The sequence below is a fragment of the Amborella trichopoda genome, chromosome 2, assembly GCF_054954075.1.
Source record: "Amborella trichopoda isolate Santa Cruz 75 chromosome 2, AtrichopodaSantaCruz75HAP2 v2.0, whole genome shotgun sequence".
Taxonomy (NCBI): domain Eukaryota; kingdom Viridiplantae; phylum Streptophyta; class Magnoliopsida; order Amborellales; family Amborellaceae; genus Amborella; species Amborella trichopoda.
Window position 1 is genome coordinate 45,064,686 of NC_142337.1, and position 19,554 is coordinate 45,084,239.

Consider the following 19,554-nt stretch of genomic DNA (forward strand, 5'->3'; position numbering starts at 1 on the left):
TATGTATATCTATATTGATATACATCATTATGAATACATAATGAGATACGTATATGTATGGATATATATCTTTTAGGTGTCTCTTGATTATGATAAGATTAGTTAGTAGTTATCCATAACCGTTGGTATTTATCTTTAATTGTTACAGGCCGTATATTTACATGGGTATTGTATATTCTTACTCAATCAATAAAGAGAGAGTTCCATGGGGACCTAAGGCCCAAACATACATAAATACAGTTTCTTAACATAGTATCAGAGCAGGGGTGGTTGGTTTTCTCGAGGTCTGCTGCTTGTCGTTCGCAGCAGGAGTCTTACCACTTTGCTTTATAGGGTACGGAGTAGCCACGTGTCCTCCCTTCTTGCCTTCTGGCTTTGCTCCACCAGCAGGTGTAACCACCTTGGCCTTCTTTTCAAGCCCTGGAGTTTTTGCAGCAGAATCCAAAGCCCTTTTCTTGCCCGCATCAACGTTCTTGGGAGTGACAAGTTGCTCTTCATCTGAACTTTTATCCTCATCATCTTTATCATCACTTTCATCATCACTAGCTTCAAGCATATCCTCATCCTCATGGTCGATGTCATCTTCATCATGATCTTCAGATTCATCATCCTCGTCGTCTCCATCATGATCGTCATCCTCCACTTTCGGTTTGGGCACATTGTTTGCTTCCTATGGTTTCACCTTTGGTTTAGCAGTATCAGATTCAGGCTAGGGAGCCTTGGCTTTCTGAGCAGCAGGCTTGGGCTGCTCAACCCTACCACTTTCCTCTTTGATCAAAGTTGGAATATCGTCTTCCTCTGAATCTGAGAAATCTGATGATTCTCCTTCTTGGATGATTGTCTTGTAGCCACATAAAAAGATGCTCCCATTTTTCCAGTTGTGGGATAGTTCAAATTCTTTCTGAAAGACTAGATCAAATGAAAGTTGGGGTAGTTTTTCTGATGAGAGTGAACCAATCACTATCTTCTGGTTATCATATTTAAGAAACAACAATACATAGTCACCTCCCTTTTCCTTTTTGGACTCCCCAAGAGATGCCTATGAAAGATGTATATATTTATCCAGACCATGGTCACACTTCACAGCCTCACCAGGTTTAACCTCAACTCCCCAAAACTCAATTGCTGATGAAGAATGTGATGTTGAAGCACTGGAGAAGAAAGAGAGAGTGAAACCCTAGGGTTTTAGAAGAGATATGCATATATATGGATATATATCTCTTAGGTGTCTCTTGATTATGATAAGATTAGTTAGTAGTTATCCATAACTGTTGGTATTTATCTGTAATTGTTACTGGCTGTATATTTATACGGGTATTGTATATTCTTACTCAATCAATAAAGAGAGAGTTCGATGGGGGCCTAAAGCCCAAATATACATAAATACAGTTTCTTAACATGAAGTGGATTTTGACGGCTGGGGCCTTTCTTAAGGGCTTCCTTCCCAATGCTAATAGAATATGTTTTCTAGGGGAGCATGCTGACCGGGTGCCTTGTAGAAGGGCTTACCTTCCCAACTCAGCAAGGCTTCCTAATGGGCCCGCTGGTGGGTTCCTTTGGGGCTTGATCTTAATCCAGTGGTAGTTTTTGTTCCAACAGCTGGGGGCCTTTCTTAGGGGCTTCCTTCTTAATGTCATCAGAATCCAGATGTGTCTGGCAGTTGGAGGCCTTGCTTGGAGACTTCCTTCCCAATCCATCAAATTTTTCTTGAAGGAGCTAGTGGTGGGGTGCCTTGCTTAAGGGCTTTCTTCCCCATTTACACTGAACTCTTGATCTTGTCTTTTGAAAGGTTAGTGGTGGGGAGCCTTGCTTAAGGTCTTCCTTCCCCTTTTACATTGAACCTTGGGCTTGACTTTTGAAATGATAGTGGTGGGGCGTCTTGCTTAAGGGCTTCCTTCCCTTTTTACACTAAACCTTGGGTTTGTCTTCCTATTTTTGGTTGACGGCTTCGATTGGAGAATCTCTTCCGCAGATGGAAATCCTGACTTGCCATCTTGATGATTTTTCTGATCATCATGTGGTTTTCACAAAAGCTAAACCCACGTTGCTAGATTTTCTTGAGCTCATTTTGGTTTTGGTGGTAAAGTACCCGTGAGGGGGAATTGATTCCCAAACCACCAAACTTTTGCTGCAATTGGTTGCAGTCACCTTTGGTCGAAAGCTGCATCAACTTATTTATTAGTCCAAGCGCCCTTTCGGGTTTTCCCCTGAACTGGATAGAAGCGGTTCCGTAAAAATGGTTTCCACTAACATCTTCTTTTATTGAGGTTCTTTTACCCATGATTTCGAGGTCTGGTCCACCTTTTATTTCAATTTTTACTCATAGTGCCCCTTTGGGTTCACACCATGTCCGGTTTTACTATTTTTAGAACACTTTTACTAATGGCTTCACGACCATGCCTGTCTTCATTTTACTCATGGCGGCCTTTCGGGTTTTCACCAAGCCCTATTTTATTTTTTAACAAACGTACCTATAGCTTCATGGCTATGTCCGCCTGAAGCTCTCACTTTTACTCATGACGATCCTCATCGGATACTCATCATTCCCGACTTTTTTTCTTTTTAAGAGAAATCCTCCTCCTTGATGATGCATAGGACAGAGGGATCATAAGTGTATAAGGCTCACTAGGGTAATAAATACCATAAGTATTATTGGGGAAGTGGAAATCACTGGCGATGCTTCGGGTTTTGCAAGGTGATCAATGGTTCACACTTGCTGGATATTGGGGCTTTAGATGGACCAATGGATTTTGATGCATGAAAAACTCTATAGGGATAATGAATACTTGCACCACCAAGGGTTGAAATCTACTGAGAACGGTTTATGATGAGGATGGTTTATGATGAGGTTGGAGTTGCTGATGGGGATGATTTAGGATTCCCACAAGTTTTGTGAGTCATCAAGGTTTATAATGGACATCATGTATCAACCCCAATGGTAGGCTTGAGTGTAATTTTGAAGCCTTAATGCGAAGGTGTATCTCCAAGAGTGTTTGAACATGTTGTGAATCATTCTTGCAAAATTGCGCAATGTATTCCCAATGGGGATCAGGTGTATCAAGGATATGACTCCGCTAGGGATTAAAATCATTAAGGGCAAAAACTTCTTTAGAATCTATTAAAACTTATATTCCAAGGTCATACTGGATTAACAAATTCACGGTTTGTGGTGACAGGGTGTGGAAAAGAGGGCTATTAAGCACGGGGTTCTGGGCTTCACATAGCTTGAGGTTACCCACTGAGGGGTTAGTGTGTATGGGTATAACAAGGAGCATAGCTCTTTTGTTCCCCTTGTGTCAAATGTGCGCAAGTGTGTGTTGAGCTCGTGCTTAGACCATGAACTTGTATAAGTTGATTAAGAGATGAGAAAAAAAAATGAAGTGAGGTAAGGTAAATGTGCTCACGCCTAGACGCGGGCCTAAAAAAACAATTTGCGAAAATGAGAGAGAGGTAAACGTGACCGCGCCTAGGCGCACGCTTAGAGCCTTTGATGAGAGGGAGAGAGAGATGAAGTGAATTTGATGGGTCCACGCCTAGGCGCGAGCTTGGAGTTGTTAACAAGCAAGAAAGAGAGAGATGAGGTGAAATTGATGGGCAGGGGCCTAGGTGCTAGCCTAAAGCCTTTGATGAGAGGGAGAGAGAGATGAGGTGAATTTGATGGGTCTATGCCTAGACGTAGGCCTGGAGTTCTTAACAAGAAAGAAAGAGGGAGATGAGGTGAAATTGATGAGCCCACGCTTAGGCATGAGCCTGAAGCTGTTGGCGAGAGATAGAGAGATGAGGTGAGATTGATGGCTTGCACCAAGGCACGGATCTGGAGTTGTTAACGAATGAGAAAGAGAGAGATGGGATGAAATTGACAGGCCCGCACCTAGGCATGGGCCTGGTGTTGTTGACGAAATAAGAGAGTGTTATGTTCCCAGGCTTAGTTTATTTTTCAATAAAGTCTCTTGCTTAGCAGTTGTTGTTTATGTAGTATTTTTTACTTGCATTTAGGAGTTTGTTGCTTAATATTAGGAGTTGTGGTAGACGGTTTCTAATGGGGTCTCCATGATACGCGTGGGTAGCTGTTGTAATGGGTCACATTCCTATTTTATAGGGATTGTGGGTACAATAATCAGGGAGATGGTAGAAGGTTAGTAGGGGGCTATAAATATCTCATTATACTGTGGAGAAAGGGGATAATTATCAATATCTTGTGCCCAGCACTTCAGGAGGTTTAGTTTCCCTCGAGGAAACTACTAATTGTCTCTATCATAAATATCTTCTTATACTCTATCTTGGGTAAAACGTTCCTCCCAAAATAGGTAAAAGTAAGAACAAAGGGGTGTCTCACGAGTTGAGATATCTAGCCCATGTTTTTGACGTAAACACTTTGAACGAACAACAACGTCAACCTCGCTCAGCAAGTCGAGCCCATAACAATTTGGTATCAGAGCCAGGCATGGCGGATCAACGCATTGAACATTTGGAGTCCGAGATAGGGAGCTTGAAGGCAGATCAGGAGCGAATCTTCAAGGATATGATGGACTCCATGCAGCAGATGTTCGCTGCGATCAATGCACGCCTTGATCAAGCAAGGAACAACCACGAAATGATGAATCTTCCCACACAGGGAAGACGCATATGAGACCATTTTCGAATGGCAGTTCGGAGTCCGTTGGAACCTACCTTTCGCGAATGGTCAAGTTGGACTTTCCCAAGTTCAATGGGGAAGAAGACCCCACTAGTTGGGTATGTAGAGCTGACCAGTTCTTCGAATTTCATCATACACCGGAAGAGGATCGAGTTCCCCTTGCGTCATTCAACTTAGAAGGTGATGCTCAGCTATGGTACCAGCTGATGGAGGAAGAGGGTGGGATTGTCTCTTGGGATGACTTCAAAAGTAGCCTTTGACTGCGGCCCAATCCAATTTCAGGATTTTTTTGGTGATCTCACAACCCAATTTCAGGATTTTTTTGGTGATCTCACAAAGCTGCAGCAAACTGGGTCTGTAAGAGAATATCAGACCCAATTTGAGCGTCTGTTGATACGGGCAGGACGATTAACACCATTATAACAAGTGGGGTGTTTCATAAGCGGGCTCAAAGAAAGCATTAAGACGGAAGTGCAGGCTTGTCAACCGGGAACTTTGACTGTGGCAATAGGACTCGCCCGCCTTTATGAGCATCGCCAACTGAACATCAAGAAAGCAGTGCCTAACGAACCAAGGAAAACTAGCACCAACCAGTTCAGCTCAAGTGGGTCTTTCCTGCCAATTAAAAGGTTGTCTCCAGCAGAACTCAGTGAACGGCGTGCAAAGGGACTTTGCTTCAATTGCAACGAAAAGTTTGGCCCTGACCATCGTTGCAAGAAGTTATTTCTCATCGAAGGGAGTTGGCCAGACAAAAAAGAAGAGGCGGAGGCAGAGACAAACATGGAAAACGAGGTACCTGAAATCTCCCTCAACGCCATTTATGGGGCAAAGGCTCCACAGACCGTGCGTATTCAAGGAAGTTTAGGCCAACAAAGGGTAACTTTTCTAATTGACTCTGGTAGTACGCATAATTTTTTTAATAATGCTATTGCATAGAAAATCGGCCTTAATTCTAGCAATAAAGGAAAGTTTGAAGTGGTTGTTGCCAATGGTGAAAAGCTTTCTAGTTCTCGATGCTGCAAGGCTGTATGCATGATGCTACAAGGCATCCCTCTGGTGGTGGATCTCTATCTGTTACGGTTGGAGGGTTGTGATGCAGTTCTCAAAGTGTAGTGGCTGAGCACGTTAGACCCAATCACATGGGATTTTTTCAAGTTACGGATGGCATTTACTTTGAATGGGAAAGAAGTCTCATTACAAGGATTGAAATCAGCTGATAATAACGTGGTGCATATGGATGAGATTAGCAAGGACATCAAAAAAAGGGGAGAAGGAATGTTGTTGCAGATATATTAACTTTCTATAAAAGGCATGCCAGGTAATTCTACACCCAAATTTTCTCCTCAATTTTCTAATAGCCAACTTAGCAAGCGGTTACTCTCGTTTGAGGACGTTTTCAAAGAACCACAACGATTACCCCCAAACAGAGCATACGACCACCGGATCCCCTTGAAAGATGGAAGCAATCATATTTCTGTACGGCCCTACAAGTACCCATATTATCAGAAAGCCGAGATAGAAAAGATAGTGAGCGAGCTATTGAAATCTGGGGTGATAAAACCTAACAACAGCCCCTATTCTTCACCGGTGCTGTTGGTAAAAAAACATGACAACTCTTGGAGGATGTGTGTCGACTATAAGGCTCTAAACCAGCAAATAGTGAAGGATAAATTCCCCATACCCAATACTGACGAACTTCTGGATGAATTGCATAGGGCCTCCTTTTTCACAAAGCTTGATCTTTGGTCAGGGTACCACCAAATTCGCAGGCAACCAGAAGATGTTGAGAAGACCGCTTTTCGCACCCACCCTGACCATTATGAATTTCTGGTAATGCCTTTCTAGTTAATGAACGCCCCTTCTACTTTTCAATCTTTGATGAACAATGTTTTCAAAAATTACCTACAAAAATTCATATTGGTGTTTTTTTACTACATTTTGATTTATATTGGTGTTTTTTTACTACATTTTTTTACTACAAGAATTGGGAAGACCATCTGAAGCATATTGGTCTTGCACTATCTATTTTATGGGCTAACCAGTTATTTGTAAAAAAAGAAAAGTGTGCTTTCGAGCAACAGGAAGTGAAGTATTTGGGGCACCTCATCAGTCAAGATGGCGTGGCCGTAGATCCAGAAAAAATTGTAGCCATGACCAACTGGCCCAAACTCACAATGTTAAAAGCTTTCCGTGGATTTCTGAGATTAACAGAATATTACCGAAAATTCATTCAAAATTAAGGGAAAATTGCTGCCCCATTAACCAATATGTTAAAAAAAGATAGTTTCAAGTGGGAACTGCAATCCGAGGTATCGTTCGCGCAGTTGAAAACGGGAATGATGCTAGCCCCAGTGCTCGCCCTGCCTGATTTTTCAAAAAAAATCATCATTGAATGTGACGCTTCTGGAGCTTGGATCGGAGGGGTGTTGATGCAAGAGAACGACCCATAGCGTTTGATAGCCAGGCTTTACATGGTAGAAATTTGTTTTTATCCACTTATGAAAAATAAATGTTGGCTTTGGTTCTTGCAGTACAGAAGTGGCGACAATATTTACTTGGGAAACAATTCATCGTAAGGACCGATCACCACAGCCTAAAATACCTATGGGAACAAAGAATCACAACACCACGCAGCAAAGGTGGTTGATAAAGCTTATGGGCTTTGATTTTATCATTGAGTACAAGAAAGGGAAGGAAAACTTGGTGGCTGATGCGTTGTCTCGGGTGGAAGAAAGGGGTGAAAACCTTGTATTATCTGCGCCGGTCCCACGTTGGCTCGAGCTAATTAAAAAAGAGGTGAAGGAAAATCCCAAAATGGAATTAGTGACACGGGTAGAACAAAGAGAGGCGTTGGGTCCATGGAGCTACAAAGAAGGAGTTTTATTCTTTAAAAGTAGAATTTTCTTACTGGTTGGATCTCCTTTAATCCCTACCAATATGGAAGAGTTCCAATCCAGCACACACGAGGGGTTCCACAAAACTCTTCATCGAATAAAGTCTATGTTTTACTGGACTGGAATGAGAAGGGGAATCCGTGATCATATTCGACAATGTGATACATGCTAGCGTCAAAAATGGGAAAACACGTCAACGGCAGGGCTCCTCCAGCCACTCCCAATTTCCCAACAGATATGGACTGATTTTTCCATGGACTTCATTGATGGTCTTCCGAACTCAAACGGTAAAACTACTATTTTCGCGGTTGTGGACTACCTATCCAAAGTAGCCCATTTCATTCCAATCTCCCATCCGTATACAGCAACATCGGTGGCTCAAATATTTTTGAATCATGTTTTTAAATTATATGGAATTCCTAAGTCCATTGTTTGTGATAGATATCCAGTGTTTACAAGTGTTTTTTGGAAAGAACTCGCTTTCAACTACTTATCAGCCTATCACCCCCAGATCGATGGTCAGACGGAGGTGGTGAATCGTACAATTGAAATATACCTCAAGTGCTTTTCAAGTGACAGACCCAAGGAGTGGGCCCATTGGATTGTGTGGGCTGAGTACCACTACAATACCAGCCTGCACACCGCCACAAAGAAGACTCCCTATGAGGTGGTCAATGGGCGTGCTCCACCCACGTTATTGTCTTACATTCCTGGTATAACTCGAGTGGAGTCAGTTGATTGGGAACTCCAAGATCGAGACCAAGTTCTCAAGCAACTACGCAAACAGTTGTAACTGTACCAAAACCGAATGAAGAAAGCCTACGATATTCACCGAACTGAGAAGAACTTCAATATGGGGGATTTGACTTAGTGTATCTATGCCTTCAGCCCGATACTATGGACCATTTGAAGTGATCCAAAAGATAGGACAGGTGCCTACAAACTCTTCTTGCCCAATGGTTCAAAAATCCATCATGTGTTTCATGTGTCTTGCCTAAAAGAGAAGGTTGGAACAACAACGGTGGTTCAAAAAGATTTGCCAATTGTTCAGGAAGAAGGAGACGGCATGGTACCTTAGCCGCAAGCTATTCTTGACCATCGTATTCGGAAGCATCAAGAGGAAGTCTAGGTGCACTGGAAGGGTCTCGCACCCTCTGAAGCCACGTGGTAGAATCTGAAGACACTTAAGTTAAGGTTTCTTGAAAATACCTTGAGGACAAGGGGGATTTTTAGAGGGAGGGAATGTTATGTTCCCATGCTTAGTTTATTTTTCAATAAAGTCTCGTGCTTAGCACGAGCAGATATTGTTTAGGTAGTATTGTTTACTTGTACTTAGGAGTTTGTTGCTTAATGTTAGGAGTTGTGGTAGGCGGTTTCTAATGGGGTCTCCATGATACGTGTGGGTAGTTGTTTTAATGGGTCACATTCCTATTTTATAGGGATTGTGGGTAGAATAATCAGGGAGGTGGTAGAGGGTTAGTAGGGGCTATAAATATCTCATTGTAATGGGGAGAAAGGGAATAACTATCAATATCTTGTGCCCAGCACTTTAGGAGGTTTAGTTTCCCTCGAAGAAACTACTAATTATCTCTCTCGTAAATCTCTTCTTATACTCTATCTTGAGTAAAACGTTCCTTCCAAAATAGGTAAACGTAAGAACAAAGGGGTGTCTCACTAGTTGAGATATATAGCCTAGGATTTTGACGTAAACACTTTGAACGAACAACATCGTCAAACTCTCTCAGCAAGTCGAGCCAATAACAGAGAGAGAAAGAGAGGTTTTACCCCCAAACTTTAACAGATGGTAAAAGTTGAGTTTTACCCATCCCCAGTTTTTTTTATTGTAGAAAGAGAGAGAGAACTTTGTTGAAGCAACTTTGCGGAGCAATCTGTTTTGAGCCATGGCCATGGCCAGTTCCTCCAAATATTAAAGTATCATCTCGCATTTTTTTTTGTTCTTTGTCCAATGCCTACCTTTCAATTCTTTTTGCCGACGTTTTGCCTGTGATTTTTCGCTGCTCAACACGTGTTTGACATTATGCCCATGCGGTTCTTTCCAATGTAATCTTGATATTTCTGGCTTCCTTTACGCATCATTTTGCATCTTCCTTCATCATTTCGTTCACATATCATGGGTGTGCTTGGTCACACTAATTTGCACAATGTTCATCGCCATCTTGCCCACTATGAATAGTGACTAGTTGTCACATCTTGTTTCGATCATGCATGATATAACCAGTGGTCAGTTTTAGCTTTTTGTTTCGAACATCATGAACCACAATGAACCACTATGTGAGCTTGTGTACATAGTGGCTAGTTATCTCTTTCGTTTCAACATCATGAATAACAATGAACCACCATATAGGCTTGAGTACACAGCGGCTAGTTATCTCTTTGCTTCAAGCATCATAAACCACAACACACAGTGGCTTGTCCTGAACATTTCATTGTAGCCCACATGATCATAACTGAGCTTCATGAGTGAACTTTGAGCTTTATTACCACACCTAAGTATTGTTGCTGCGTTGGGTCATCACACACACCATTTTGCACAGTGTCCATGCTGAACACCATTTTGCACAATGTGAACAGTGACTGGTCATCACATCAGAATATGTTTGTTGCTGCCCTGCGAGCATGACTGCACATTATGAATGGACTTTGAGCATTACCACCAGATGCCCGAGCATCATGAGCATTGAACTTTTTGTAACCATTGTTTTGGCTGTCTTGATCTATGTTTTTGAATTGCATGCTTATCTTCTTAAAGCACTTTGGGCGTGAAAAAATGCCAATTTTCTTAATGCCCTTGCACTTCATCGATCACGCTTAGCAGCATAGTATCTTCAGGTACCTTTTTATCACATTTCGGCATTCATGCATAGTTATGCAATTTTGGACATTCATGGATACTTCTTTGATAGAAAAAGGAGCTCTTCATGGTCACTTTTAGCGATGGGCATTTGAACCATGGACTCGTGACTCCTTGGAATCTCCCCGGCGTTTCAGACTACCCAAGCACCTTCTTTGTCAACCCTATGCACATAGGGGAGATACTGTCGAAATTTGCAAACTTCTTGATGTTGTTCTCTTTTTATGCATTGTCAACTTGCTCACTTGCTGACTTCTTTCTTTCATGCTTCTTTTGTAGTGAAAATTCTCAATGTGCCTCAACTACCGTGTCCTAGAGAATTGGCACTGGTAAATACATAGGTGCTTTTTTGTTGAGACCACACAACAGTTGGAGTGGCCTTTAAGTATCACCTATGTATGTGAAGATGCCCGATTCTACGTATGACAACTTGCCTCGCCAAATGCTACTCTTCGAGAGAAGTGAGAAGTGTACCATTTGGAACAAAAAATTTGGCCAAAGCTCATCTTTCAAATCCTTACTAAGACGATTCTATTGCCTCTCAACAATATTTTTCTTCTCGATCATCGGCATTAACACGATCCTTGTGGGGGAGACCATGCTAAACTTCTTCTCTGGGGGATGACTGGATTGGATTCTTGCGACTGGGTGCCTTTCTTAAGGGCTTCCTTTCTAATGATAATAGAATCTGTTTTCTTGGGGAGCATGTTGATCGGGTGCCTTGTGGAAGGGCTTACCTTCCCATCTCAGTCATGCTTCCTAATGGGCCAGCTGGTGGGTGCCTTTGGGCCTTAATCCCAATCCAGTGGTATTTTTGGTTCCAACAACTGGGGGCCTTGCTTAAGGGCTTCCTTCCCAATGTCATCAGAATCCAGATGTGTCTTGCAGTCGGGATCTTGCTTGGAGATTTCCTTCCCAATTCGTTAGATTTTTCTTTGAAGAGCTAGTGGTGGGGGGACTTGCTTAAGGGCTTCCTTCCCCGTTTACACTGAACGCTTTTAATATTTCTTTTGAGGGCCTTGCTTAAGGGCTTCTTTCCCCCTTTACACTGAACCTTGGGTTTGTTTTTTCAAAAGGCTAGTGGCGGGGGGCCTTGTTTAAGGGCTTCCTTCCCCTTTTACACTGAACCTTGAGTTTATTTTTTGTAAGGCTAGTGGTGGGGGGGGCTTGTTTATGGGATTCCTTCCATTTTTACACTGAACTTTGGGTTTGTCTTACGAAAGGCTAGTGGTTTAAGGGCTTCCTTCCCCTTTTACACTGAACCTTGGATTTGTCTTCCTGTTTTTTGTTGACGTCTTCGATTGGAGAATCTCCTTGGCAAATGGCTATCCTGTCTTGCCATCTTGATGATTCTTCTGATCTCTTAGGGTTTTCACTTAAGCTAAACCCAAGTTGTTGGAGTTTCTTAAGCTCTTTTTGGTTTTAATGGTAAGGTACCTCTGAGAGGGTAATGATTCCCAAACCACCAAACTTTTGCTGTAATTGGTTGAAGTCACCTTTGATCGAAAGATGCATCAACCCTTTATTAGTTTAGGCGTCCTTTCGGTTTTCACCTAAACTGGATAGAAGCGATGTCGAAAAAAAGGGTTTCACCAACTTTTTATTTTATTGAGGTTCTTTTACCCGTGACTTCGAGGTCACGTCGACTTTTTATTTCCATTTTTATTCATGGTGCCCTTTCGAGTTTTTACCATGCCCACTTTTCTATTTTTAGAACACTTTTACTCATGCCTTCATGGCTATGCCTGTCTTCTATTTTTACCCATGGCTCCCTTTCGGGTTTTTACCATGCCTAATTTTATTTTTGGCAATCTTACCCATAGCTTTAAGGTTATGTCCGCCTGAAGCTTTCACTTTTACTCATGACAATCCTCATCGAATGCTCATCATGCTCGGCTTCTTTTCTTTTTAAGATAAATCCTCCTCCTTGGTGATGCATAGGATGGAGGGATCACAGGTGTATAAGGCTCACTGAGGTAACTAATACCATAAGTGAGGCTTTTATTGGGGAAGTAGGGATCACTAGGGATGCTCCGAGTTTTTGCAAGGTGATGAATGGTTCACACTTGTTGGGTAATGAGGTTTTAGATGGACCAGTAGATTCTGATGCATGAAAAACTCCCTAGGGAAAATGTATGATTGCAACACTAGGGGTAATAATCTACTGAGGACGGTGACTCACCACCAGGAATTAAGAATCAATGGAGTAATAAACCATTGGGGTGATGGTTTATTGGAAGTAGTGGCCCACTTGGAATGTTGGTCCATTAGGGTGATGGTCTATTGGTAGTAGTAGTCCACTGGGGAAATTGATGGACCACTAAAAATGGTGCCTCGTTGCGCATGTTGATCCATCAGGAATAGTGATCCATTGGGGAAGATGGACTTTTGGGGTATATGGTCCCTTTATGATAGTAGTCCACTGGGGGGTAATGAATCCTCAGGTGATGGGCTACCATGGGGTAATGATCCACCAAGGTTTGAGGGACCACTGGGGTTGATAGTCTATTTGGAGTAGTGACCCATTGGGGATAGTGTATCATCAGGGGTTTTTATGACTCTTTGAGCATGACATCACTCATGGGGCCTTATGAAAGTTCAAATGAGTAGGGTCTGTTTGGTACAACTCCATGGGGATGATGGAGTTCTAACTTGAAGCCCAAGTGAACAAGGGTTGTTAGGATGGTTTACGGTGAGGCTAGAGTTGGTGAATGGGATGATTTAGGATTCCCATGGTTTTTAGCATCAAGGTTTATAGTGGACATCATGTATTAACCCCAATGATAGGTTTGAGTGTAATTTTGAAGTTTTAATGCGAAGGTGTATTTCCAAGGATGTTTGAACATGTTGTGAATTATCCTTGCAAAACTGATCAATGTATTCCCAATGGGGATCAGGTGTATCAAGGAATAACTCCGTTGGGGATTAAATCTTTAAGGACAAAAACATCTTTAGAATCCATTAAAATTTATCAGATTGAATCCATGGTCATATTGGATTAACAAATTCATGGTTTGTGATGAGAGGATTCGGAAAAGGGGGCTACTGAGCTTAAGGTTCTAGGCTTCACATAGCTTGAGTTACCCAGTGAGGGTTTAGTGTGTGTGGGTATAACAAGGAGCATAACTCTTTTGTTCCCCTTGTGTCAAATGTGCACATGTGTGTGTTGAGCTCATGATTAGACCATGAGCTCATGTAAATTGATTGAGAGATGAGAAAAACAAAATGAAGTGAGAGAGGGTAGTAAATGTGCTCACACCAAGACGCAGGCCTGAAAAAGAAAGAAAACAAAAATTTGCGAAAACGAGAGAGAGGTAAACATGCTTGAGCCTAGGTGCGAGCCTGGAGCTTTTGATGGGAGGGAGAGAGAGATGAGGTGAAATTGATGGATCCGTGCCTAGGCGCATGGGCCTGGAGCTGTTAATAAGGAAGAAAGAGAGAGATGAGGTGAAATTGATGAGCCCACTTCTAAGCATGGGCCTGGAGCTGTTGGAGAGAGAGAGAGATGAGGTGAGATTGATGGGCCCACCCCTAGGCACAAACCTGGAGTTGTTAACGAATGAGAGAGAGAGATGGGGTGAAATTGACAGGCCCGTGCCTAGCCTTGGTCTTCGAGTTGTTAATGAAATAAGAGAGAGAAAGCGAGGTTTTACCCCAAACTTTAACAGACGGTAAAAGTTGAGTTTTAGCCATCCCCAATTTTTATATCCCATTTTAAAAGATTATTTTTTTATATCCCAATTTGAAAGATACCATGGCCTATTCTCCAAGAATCAAAATTGGATGGTGCATATGAATACTCAATTATTATTTTTTTCCATATTGTAAAATAAAATAAAAACTAGGCAACATAAAAAATAAAAAATAAAAACTAACAGTATTATTAGCTAGAATATTTATAATTCCATTTTTATTCTCTATTAGTTATATTTGAATTTTTTTTTATTTCAATACGTGACGTATGATTAGCCGCTCACAAACCCTAAGCTACAAGTTTTGGCTTTGAATTGATTATTAACTACTAGCTTAACTTTCAAAATGACTAGATGTACGATAGAGTTAATATCATTGACTTAAATGCATGTATTCTGAAAACTAGTTGTTTAAGATAAATAAGTAAAATGATGGTTACAAAATTTGACGCAAAAATAAAACTCGTCTGACTAAGGAATCATTGTGTTGGATTGGATTGGATTGGGAGTTGTGAGCCATGTCAATACTTTAGACATTCCTATCATCTAGCCTAATACGTGTGGACGAGGTGCCCATCGTGTATTTCGGAATGTTGACACATAGCATCAAGCCAAAAACAAGGTGTCTCGATAATACTATTTGAACTATTTGATTCTAAATTTGGTTAAATAATAGTTTTTAACGAATTGTAATTATTCATACGTAATTTGCTCAATTGTTTTGCTTGTTTTTATTTAAATTGCAATTTATTAGTATGCAGTGCAATGGAGGTGATGGCAATGAGAGAGGCAATGCAATTATAGTAGTGATCGTTGTGGTGAACGAGCATAGGGTGGTGGAGGTCGCAACAATGTGAAGGTGGTGATGGTGGACTGGTGGTAACTGCAAAGACTGTGCTGGTGGTATTGGTGCAATGTCAATCGTACCGTACATATCTACAGGCTCGGACTAGTTGCAGTCAGTGGCTGTAGTGGTGGTGGTGTTAGCATTAAAGGTATGGCCGCAGTGACAGTAACGGAGTGGATCTAGAGACAGCTTGGCAATGGCTGTGGTAGAGGTACTAGTAGTGGTGGTGGTGGTGATGGTGGGAGAAAGAGATGAATTTTTCCTAGAAATTGTTTGCCAAAAAATCGATTTAATGACCGAATCTCAGAATTAATTCAAATTTGAATATGAAACCCATTAGGTCAAATTTCCACATGACACATCCAAATTTCTAAATGGGCACAAATTGTAATTTAGCACGAAATCTTATGGTGTTATAAAAAATTCGAACCTAAACTGGAGCAAGCATTAATTCTATGTTTTAAACTCATGAAACATTAACATAAAATGACACAACACTTAAAATGATACAATACATATGGTTGGAAAGAAAGTTTGAAATGCAAAAAATCAAGGATGCAGTCTTTAGGCTTGGTAGAGACAATGCTTATGGGCCAGATGAATATCTTTTAGCATTTTTCCAATCGTTTTGGGAGTTGTTGAAGGATGACCTAGTTCAACTATTGGAGTAGTTTTATTGGAGAGGCAAGATAAATATAACTATGAATTCTAGTTTTATTACTTTAATCCCCAAAAAAAGTGCCATAGAGGAAGTGAAGGACATCTGTCCCATTAATTTGTTGGACAGTCTTTACAAAATCATTGCCAAAATTTCTTGCAAATAGGTTACATTAGGTTATCTTTTAGTGATCAAAGGTCCTCAATCAGCATTCTTGAAAGATAAGTAGCTTATAGATAGTATTTTGGTAGTCAAGAATGCCTCCATTCCATAATTAATGAGAATAGACATAGGTTAATCTGCAAATTAGATTTTGAGAAGGCATATGATAAAGTTAATTGGAAGGTTCTACATTGCATAATGGGAAGGAAGGGTTTTAGATCGAGATGGAGACTAAGGATTCAAGGGTGTTTAATTTTTACTCAATTTTCACTCTTAATTAACAGAAAAACTGTTGGATTCTTTAAAGCTTCTAGAGGTTTGAGACAAAGTGACCATTTATCACCTTTCTTTATACTCTGGTCGCTGAAAGTTTAGTGTAATGTTTATAGGAGTGGTTTCAAAAGGTCTTATATCAGGAGTGAAAGTTGGGAATAATGGATTGATAGTTTTACATGTTCAGCATGCAAATGATACTATCATATATTTGTAACCCATTTAAAAGGGATGTTACAAGTTTGTGGATTTTTCTCAAATGTGTGGAATTGGTAGCAAGACTAAAGGTTAACCTTGGTAAGACCAAATTGATTGGAGTAAATTCTCCAGAAATACAATGGAAAGGTTGGCTGGTTTGTTGGGTTACGGAGTGGGAAGTTTACCTTATAAGTATCTAGGGATTTCCTCTTGTGAATTCTAATCCTCCGAGATCTATATGGGATCCAGTCATTGAAAGATTTTTCAAAAAGTTAGATTTGTGGAAAGCTAAGACTCTCTCTGGGTTGAAGGTATACTCTTGTCAAATCAACTTGTCAAATTTTCCAGTTTATTGTGTCTTTATTCGGGATGCCGGTACAGATTGTTAACGTCTAGAAGGTTTAATGAGAAGTTTCTTTTAGAATAATGAAAAGAAAAAGAAATTGCATTTGGTAAGTTGGGAGAAAGTTTGTGCACTGATGAGAGAAAGTTTGGGAATTAGAAAGTTGAAAGTATGCATTTGAGTTCGCTTGTCAAATGGTGGTGGAAATTTCACAGCCATAAAAATTCTTTTTGGGTGGGGGTTCTTAAAGAAAGTATGGGGTGGATGTTTTCTATAGCTTAATCAATAGTCCAAGAAATAAGTCATATTTTTTTCATGTTTGGAGGGATATTGACTGACCTATATATCTGATACAGTTTTTAAAAGTGATTGGAAATGAGAAAAAGGCTTTGTTTTGGTTTGATAAATGACTTAGTGACTTCCCACTAAGATATTTGTTCCCAAAGGCATTTGCCAAAGTTACTAACCCATTAGCTTATCTTAAAGAGGCTAGTGGGGGTTTCTCTACTAATATTGTTTGGTCTTTACCTTGCAGGTATAAAAGAGTTTCTAATAGATACATTGATGAATACCAATCTCTTATGAAAATGCTTCAAAACGTTTATATCTCACCAAATAAAGAAGACGTAATCATTTGGGATCTTAATCACTCAAGAACCTTTTCAATTAAGTCAGCCTACAATCTCATGTTTTGTGATCGGAGTAGATAGTTAAATGCTAGACTTTTAAATATAAAAAAACTTAATGTGACTTTAAAAGTCCAATTATTCTTATTGAATTTGTGCCAAGATAAATTAGTTACTATTGATAACTTGAAAAAAAAAAAAGGGGTTTCATTATAACCAATGTCTGTATTTTTTGCAAAGCTGATAATGCGACGGCCCAACATTTGTTTTTTGATTGTCCCTTTGTGATGAATCTATAAGATTGGACTCGTCAATGTCTAAAAGATTAGATACATATTTTCGAAAGTAATTGCCAGTTTCTTCATCAATGGCTTATTCCTGGTATCTCAAAGATGGGCATAATATTTGTGGAGATCAATTTGGGTGAGTATTCTTTGGGGTATATGGAATGAAAGAAATAAAAAGGCATTTCAAGGGTTGAGCATTAATACTACGATATTGAAATTCAATATTTTGGCATTGGTAGCAGATTGGTTTTCTACACATTAAAATGTCAAATTTATCCCAAAAAGTCATATCAGTGCTATTCCTAGGGCAATGGCTAGTTTATCTTCTCTTAGATTAAGTCGAATGGGTGATATTTGGACACCACCACCTGCTAATGCATAAAACCTAAATTTTGATGGAAGCTCTTTTGGAAACCCAGGTGTAGCTGGTTTTGGTGGATTGATAAGAGACCATATGGGGCATATTATTTGTTCATATTTTGGCCCTTGTGGTGTCACTACAGTTAATGAAGTTGAAGCCAGAGCCCTTTTGGAAGGCATTACTCTTGTCAAGAATTGAGGGAGACAAGATCATAGAAGGGGATTCAACAAATATTATATCTTGGAGTAAAGGTAAAATTAAATACCATGGAGGTTGACTACAATTTTTCATGAAATATGGGATATTCTCAATACTATAACTATTGAAATCCACCATTGTTATGGAGAGTCTAATGCCAAGGCTAATTGTCTTGCTAAAAGAGTATACCAATCTTCTTTGGTGGTTACTTCCTTCCAGTGACTTTGCATCTTGTAATTTGTTTTTCTTTTAATGAAAATTCTTTGGTAATGTTCGAAAAAAAAAAAAATGCTACAAGAATGTTTTTTTAAACGGAAAAGTTTATATAGAGCTGAGGCTCTAAACAATCAAATTTGAGCCTACCTCAAAAATTTCACTAGAATATATTGTTTTGATGCTCAAATATCTTCAAATTGATCATCTCAGCATCAAGATGCATAGACATGAGAAAAAAATGGATTTCAAGTTTTGAAAATAGTGTATTTTGTAACACATTTTTTGACCATTAATTTTCAAGTTTTCATATATCTATCGATCTACACTATTTTTGAAGCTTTAAACTTTATAAATAAATATGAAAATATATTTTAAAGATATCACATATTTCAAGTATTGAAACCACATTTCTCCACACTATTAGAAGGTAGGCTCTAATTTGATTTTTAGAGCGCTCTATATAAACGACACCCTTTCTTAAAAGTTGTATCCTAACCCAATTTTCGGATCCAATTAGGATCCAATTAGGATCCAACCCAATTTTTGTAAATTGTAAATTTTTATTTTATAAATATATATAATTTTTTTAAATAATATATATAATTCAAATCCGGATCCTATGTATACTATTCGGACTTTGATCCAGAACTAAATCTAACATATACTATTTGGATCCAAATTCAGATCTAGTCAAATCCGTAATCGATCCAACCCGTTCTTACCCCTAAAATTTCTTCACTTTGGTGAGGCATGTAAAAGGTTGCAAACCTTACCGTGCACCTCCAAACTTGGTTATAAGACAAAGTTTTGGTGTCAAATTTTTAGGATGGTATGATAATTTATTTTCATCTCTACCTATAAAATTTTAAACTCTAAAAATGATTCAAATTCATAGACATATATACGCATGAATATTTTGAAAAGTCCATATTATGTGTTGTAGTGTGTATTGTTTCTTTTCTTTTTTTTTTTTTTTTTTTTTTTGGTAAATCAACAAGTTAAAGACGCCCTGCCCATTTTCATTTAATAATAATAAAAAAAAAACAGCTCATAATGTTACAACCCTACAATAGAACAATTGTGTCAAATCATAAAAAAAAAGGTTAATATACTTTCCCTACAGCATAGAAGTTCTATCATCTCCCTATCATCCAACCGTCCAGTTTTGATCAAGAGAGCCACTCACTATTTGAATTTAGATTCGATGTCTCAAAGTATTTTATTTTCAGTTTTTTTTATACAAATTGTATGAATATGAAATTTCGTAGGTGCCATCTTCTCATTGGGGTGC

At 39.6% G+C, this 19,554-nt stretch overlaps 1 long non-coding RNA gene and 1 pseudogene across 2 annotated transcripts; one reads left to right on the forward strand and one right to left on the reverse strand.

The window, feature by feature from the left end:
* Positions 1-244: 244 nt before the first annotated feature.
* LOC18440996 (histone deacetylase HDT2 pseudogene) lies at positions 245-2,281 on the reverse strand (annotated as a pseudogene).
* A 3,874-nt stretch (positions 2,282-6,155) lies between these two features.
* On the forward strand, positions 6,156-18,317 carry LOC148783233 (uncharacterized). 2 transcript variants are annotated; one of them, XR_016050625.1, is made up of 2 exons: positions 6,156-6,466; positions 17,908-18,317. It is a non-coding gene; the product is annotated as an uncharacterized LOC148783233 (long non-coding RNA). The 2 variants fall into 2 exon arrangements; XR_016050624.1 differs by lacking the exon at positions 17,908-18,317 and adding an exon at positions 7,168-9,415.
* Positions 18,318-19,554: the final 1,237 nt, after the last annotated feature.